Here is a 6,521-nt window from a genome sequence, read left to right as displayed (position 1 = left end):
TTTAATTTGTGGTTTTGACCCTCCGTTTGCCTTCCAGTGTCAACCATGTTCAAATTAAATTGTAAAAAGTAAAGATGCTATGCTTATTATTTCTTCAGACATAAGTCTGCCTCACCATACTTTTGCTTAAACCCGGCACCCTCTCTGCTTAGCTCATGTAGATGAATCATGTTCAGTTACACTGTTTTAAGACCCATTAAAAGGCCTACTGTGTTGCTTCGTTGGTTCTTTGGCGCCATCATGAACATTGAATCTTACCAGGCTTTACTAAGTGTTCCCATTGTAATAATAATAATAATAACAGTTATCAATATGATATAGAGCTTGTACATTGTGATCGCAATGACCGCCTCCGTTTCCAACGCAATGGAGCATTGGGGTGTTTCCGGTAGCGGTGAAGATGGTGTGTTGGTCATCGTTTGCTGTTAATATGTATAAAAAAAAAAGAGTGATTTCCTTTAATAAACATTTGTGTCGTTTTCCTGCCCAGCCAAGCTAATTTGTGCAACCTTTGCTTGGTCGAACATTCACAAATCAATATGCGCATATTAGTGTTTGTGAGTGGAAAAGAACGGAAGACAAAGAGCAAACGAGAGGAAGATGTTCAATAATAGTTGCTGTCTCCGAGGCGCCACGGTAATCAGCGTTCTGTTATATTCCCGCGACGGCTCGAGTTGGTTCCCTGAGGCTCTTACGAGTTTCACCTGGGCTAATTGGTAATTGTGTTCACCTTTTGCGATAGTGTATTTCAACAGAGCCTTTTCTGTTCCTTCCTTTTTATTGGTTCGTTATGTTGACTCCAGCCTGAACTTGCCTGCTAGTTGTCATTCAAGGAATCTTCCGTTTTTGTTCGCGCTGCTAACAGTGTGTGTGTGTGTGTGTGTGTGCGCGTGTGTGTGCGTGTGTGTGCATGCGTGTGTGCGTGCTGTGTTTTTGCCTGCCTGTTTCGTACCGCTGTTCCCATTTTTTTTTTACCAAAAGCGTTCCTGTCGAAATGTAAACCTGCCTCGGAGAAACTCTGCGATCGGGTCCAAGTCGTGGAAATCCCGACTGCATTAAACGCTGCATTAAACGCAACCGTGTCCAATTTTTCTACATTGAAATCCAAACAAGCCTTCGACAGCGAAACAGACACACAAGCGTTTTCAATAGAGCGGGCGCCTCTATATTTATCCATCGGTTAGTCTAAATGCATCACTGTCTCAGATGACCCTCCGGCACATGTAACACACGGATGTGAATATAAAAGCTCATCTTTCTTAAATGTATTCCGAATAGTTTTTTGTCAACACGCTGCCTTCCTCTCCCGGACTCGCCGGGTTTTCGTATCGTTTTTTCCGCACTTGTTGCTTTTATGTATTTTTATGATAATTTACGACTTTGCCGCGTGCCTGTGCATTCGCCCGGCGGAGCGTCCCCCGTGGGAAGCGCATGACGAATGACAGACCTGGGGATGGAGGAAGGGGGGAGGGGGGGGAGGCGGGGGGCACCCCAACAGACGGGCACCTTCAGAGGCCAGACTCCACCGTCAGGGGGGCTTCATTCGTGGTCCGGCGAGGAGCTCTAACTCACTCCCAGCGCCGAGCTGACACGGAGCTCGCCTGCTCCCTCCTCCGCTTCCTCCAACCGATCAATTTCTACTTCCTATGAATGTCAGTAAATCAACCGGCCACCCAGCCTTAACACCCACCCACACAGCCCCAGCAGCCCCCCTGCGCACGACTCCCATTCTGGCGCAGCCTGCCGCCTCTCCTCGCCCAGCCTCGATAGCGATCCCTCTACTCACTAAGACCGACCGTCCTCCCCACCACCACCACCACCACCACCACCCCCACCCCCACCACCACCACCACCACCACCACCACCACCACCACCACCACCACCAACACAACTACCACCCCCACCAACACAACTACCACCCTTTTTGACCGCAAGCTTCGGGTCCCACCGCATGCGGGCTTTCGAGATCCGAGGGAGGAAACATATAGGAGAGGAGAGACGAAGGCAAAAAGGGAGGGCTGTTTTATAAAGGGAGCCAACAGGTCTGTGGAGCGGAGGGGGGGATTAGTGGGTAAAGTGGATTAAGGATGAGGTATTCTGATATTCTGCCCGGGTTTCGCAGAGAAAGGTCTTTAGAAAAGCACAGAAACATCTGCTGGAGCTTAGCGCCGCAGTGGAAAATGTTGCAGAAAAGAAAAAAAGCAGAGAAAACGGGGCGAGAGGACCCGTGCACGCACCGGGACGCACGGCGAGATTCGTGAAAGAAAAAATGGAAACAAGCGAAATGCCGCCGTGACAACGGGGGCCGGGTTAACGAAATAAAAAACGAAATCACCCACCACCCACGTAGAAAAATATAAAAGTGACGTGGTAGATGAAAGGTCTTTTGAATATGATTTTAGTTTCTTGTGAATGTTAAAATGGCAATCAGGAAAAAAAAAATGTTTTCTTCGGCCATGACTTGGGCGACAAGCAGTAATTACGGGCGTGCTTTTGGATTCACTTCCAAGAGATCAAGACAGTGTCGCCTGTGTGACGTCAGTCAGTTGGCAGTTTATTTAACCACAATGTTAGCAGGGGGACGGGAAGAAACAATCCGCCGCTTCACACACAAGTGTGTTGGAAAGTGAGTCTCTCGCATGTGTGATTGACAACGTAACATCCTTAATACTGTGTGCAAAGGGCTTACATCAGTTGCCCACAGGATCAGTCTCGAATTTTGTTATCTCATTCTGTGGTAGATGGTGACTTAACAGATTTTTATTGCCGTGAAAAACAATTCTAATTTTAACTTAAAATACTTTTACTCTGCTGTATTAATTGATTATGGATGATTTGCTGTTAAACATTAAAATTGTGGTCCCACAATATAAAAGTTGCATAATATAATGTCCAATTGAAATGTGTACTTGGGTTGGACGATTGCTACAGTCACTCAGCAGAAATGTAAGGATTACTGAATGACCTCATGGGGTTCTAGTCAAGTAAACACATGAGGAAAAATCACGTTAGTCCAGTAAATCAATTTTTTGTGCTCGTCTTTCAACCAAAATCGGGTGCATCGCAAGTTGACTCATCGCCTTGCAGCCATTTAGCAGAAGCCTGTATCCAAAGCCGCTTACAGTGAATCCAAGTACATGAAGTCATTAATTAGCAGTTAGGGGTTAGGACATCTTGGGACGTTGAGGTTTTAACGCAAAATCTTTCAGCTGGGAGTCAAAAAACCCTTCACTATCCAGCCCAAATAAAAAATTAACTCTAGGATAGAATAAAAGCATACCAGTGAGACAGGGGCTTGCATTATATGGCCTGTGCATGTGGTTCATCTGAGTAGGTGACTGCTCTATGGGTTCAGCCGGTGGCCGAGGAAGAACCTATTTTATTCAAAATAATGAACAAAATGAAGGGCGAGCAATTTGGTTAAACAGCAAACTCTGGGCCACAGAGGCCCTGGAGCCATTTGAGCACATTCGCTACCTGACATGACAGAATATTGGCTACTAACAGGGCCGCTGATTAACCTGGTCAACTCATTAGGAACACGGAGTAGGCAATTATTAAAACACAGTGATAAGGTTACCGACTGTTGGTGTCTGACCTCCAAGGTGACATGGATTTCTCATTATTTGGTCAATTTGATATTTCCATGTTAATGCGTACCAATAATTGCTAAAGATAAATCAAATTGCCACTAACTGCCAATTGTTTTGGGTTTTTTAAGAGAAACCCCTATTAAAATTAAAATGATTCTGGAAACTCAATTTAGTTAATAATTCAGGATAATGGGTTGTTGGTTTATTTGTGTTATTCTCGTTTGTCCTCTTCGAGCGACTGAGTACATACACTGTTTGGTCCTTGCCAATTTGTGAAAGCAGCATCATTGTGTGTTCGAATTTATCGTGTTTGTATCTTTGCAAATCACGTGCGTAATTATATTTTTTGGTTTTGTGTCCCTGTGTGTGTTTGTAAGTGTGTATGTGCATACACCTATTTGCACATGTGTATGTTTGCATCTAATGTATTTGCACACACGTGTGCACACGCACACGTAGGCGAATGTGTCTGTGAGTTTATGTGCACAGGTGTTTGTATTTGTGTGCATGTGTTGGTTTGTCAGTGCGTGCATGTGTTTGTGTATCAGTGAGTGCATGTTTTGGTGTGTCAGTGCGTGCATGTGTTGGTGTATCAGTGCGTGCATGTGTTTTAGTGTCAGTGCGTGTATGTGTTGGTGTGTCAGTGCGTGCATGTGTTGGTGTGTCAGTGCGTGCATGTGTTGGTGTATCAGTGCGTGCATGTGTTTGTGTGTCAGTGGGTGCATGTTTTGGTGTGTCAGTGCGTGCATGTGTTGGTGTATCAGTGCGTGCATGTGTTGCTGTGTCAGTGCGTGCATGTGATGGTGTGTCAGTGCGTGCATGTGTTTGTTTGTCAGTGTGTGTGTGCTCTGACGTAGCTTTGACTCCAGCGTTGGTTACAGCGAGTTAAATATTGATGACTAGCAGCAGCGGGGCGGCGCTACAGTTTAAAGGTTCCCGGGCTCCCAGGGGCCTTTAACACTTTCCTTAGTTTACCTCCCCGAGGGGCTCCCACACTCAACCCTGCCCCTCCTCCCCCCCCTCCCTCCCTCCCCCCTTCCTCCACTCCCACCCCAGCCAGCCACAGTGGATTAGATCGTGGTGGTATTAAATGGACCCTACACCACCTACCATATCCTCCGCCTCTCTTGTCCTCTATTTATTCTGTGGCCATGATACGCTGTCATGTGAAGTGGAGGCTGCCCACCTGACATTGTCCATTTTCATCCACAGCTGAGGCTTGGAGGGGGGTGGGTGCGGGGGTTGAGGGAGGGGGGTGCAGAGGTGGTGGGGGGACTGCCTGCACAACCTGCACACCCACGTTTTTGTGTAGTCCTAGCGCCTTCAAACCAAAATTAATGTTTTCCTTTTTACTGTTTTTATTTCAAAGGGGAGTCGATATGGCAAAGCTGCCGCTATTATTCTTAAATATGCATTATATACGAAGTCTATATTCTTTATCAGGCTTTAGTGAATTGGGAGTGATTCAATGGACCTCTTACAAAACTACCGGCGGACGTAAATGCATTAGCAGGCAGAGAGACTTGGGTTATATTATGTCCCAAATGGAGGTAATTGTGGATAATGAGCAACTGCCAATTGATTTCTTCCTGTGTGTCGGGGGGGTTCCTGGGGCTGGTTAAACAGAACAATATTTTCGTGGAGCGTTCACCGCAGCGTCACCCCTGTTGGCCGTCAGATCGTTTTCTAACCTTGGGCACTCCAGAGTGCTGCAGGTGGTACACTAATGGAAAAAATTATATAGGTAATGGAAAATAAGTCTATTATTATGTAAGGGGTATTTTTCAGTTAATAAAGTCAAAAAAAGTTTGTTGTTATTTCGAAAATATACTGTTGTTTTCTGCAGTCCATCGTGTGTTTGTCAATTGTAATGTTGTCCATTGCTGTTTTGTGTTGATTTGCGTTTTTGTTAAACACACACACACTGGGAGCATTAGCAACGCTGCTGACTTTCTCTTTCCGCTGTTTTCCGCTGTTTTCCGCTGGCCATGGACTGCTCGCGGTAATAATTGGCAGAAAGACGCGTTGGCACTCTTTGCTCAACTCGTGTGTTTATCTAGCGTTTACCATTCGCAGATGAGGTTCTCCGCGAAAGGTCTCGAAGATAATTTCGCGGTGCACCCCGAGTCAAAGGCGGGGTACCGCTGCATTAGACAGAGGAGCCGAGACAAGCCAAGGGAAAGTAATTCATCATCAGTTCGGCGGCCAAATAAGTCATCGTGATGGAAATGAGCGTTTGGCTCATTGAATGCTCTGCCACCGTTTCATTTGAGAGGTACTGATCCCAGAAGTGCTAATTCTGTGAACATTAAACTTTACCCCAGGTGTTTTAAAACCACTCCCGATGTAGGTACTTGGCGGAGAGACAGACTGCATCCGTTCCAAGATGGGCTCACACATCCGATCAGCGCGGGTTCACTGTTCATTTAACTAAATAACGTACCACGTTTTTTTTAACGAGACGGGGAATGATAGGCTTTAAAGATTAATGTTCAAATGAAAATAAATGTTTGATGAGGAGAACAAGATCCACCGTCGGAAGGAGGTAAAGATCTCATGAGTTAAGATCGTACTCACCGCCCAGAATAAAAGTGACTCACAACGAGCTCAATTTCCCTGAGAGGCACGTCATTAACGGAGATGTAAGGCCTGTCTTGAGCAAGGAGGCCTTCAGGTTGCTTGGCCGACACTTCGGTTTGAACAAAGAATCGCGTCACTGCTCTGGAGATGGGTTTGAATCCGCGTTTGCGTCAGGCTTGAAGTATTGACTCCCACTTACAACACATACAATGTGGGCACATGAATGGATGGTGGACGTGATGTCAACATTGATTCTCTTCTCTGTACAGAATCGTGATTGCATGTCCGATTGTCCTGGGAGTGACAGAGGATTCCTCTATTCCAAACAATGTTGCTCAACTGCACCTC

This window comes from Gadus chalcogrammus, chromosome 19, assembly GCF_026213295.1.
Source record: "Gadus chalcogrammus isolate NIFS_2021 chromosome 19, NIFS_Gcha_1.0, whole genome shotgun sequence".
Taxonomy (NCBI): Eukaryota; Metazoa; Chordata; class Actinopteri; order Gadiformes; family Gadidae; genus Gadus; species Gadus chalcogrammus.
Note: the sequence above shows the minus strand (reverse complement) of the source record.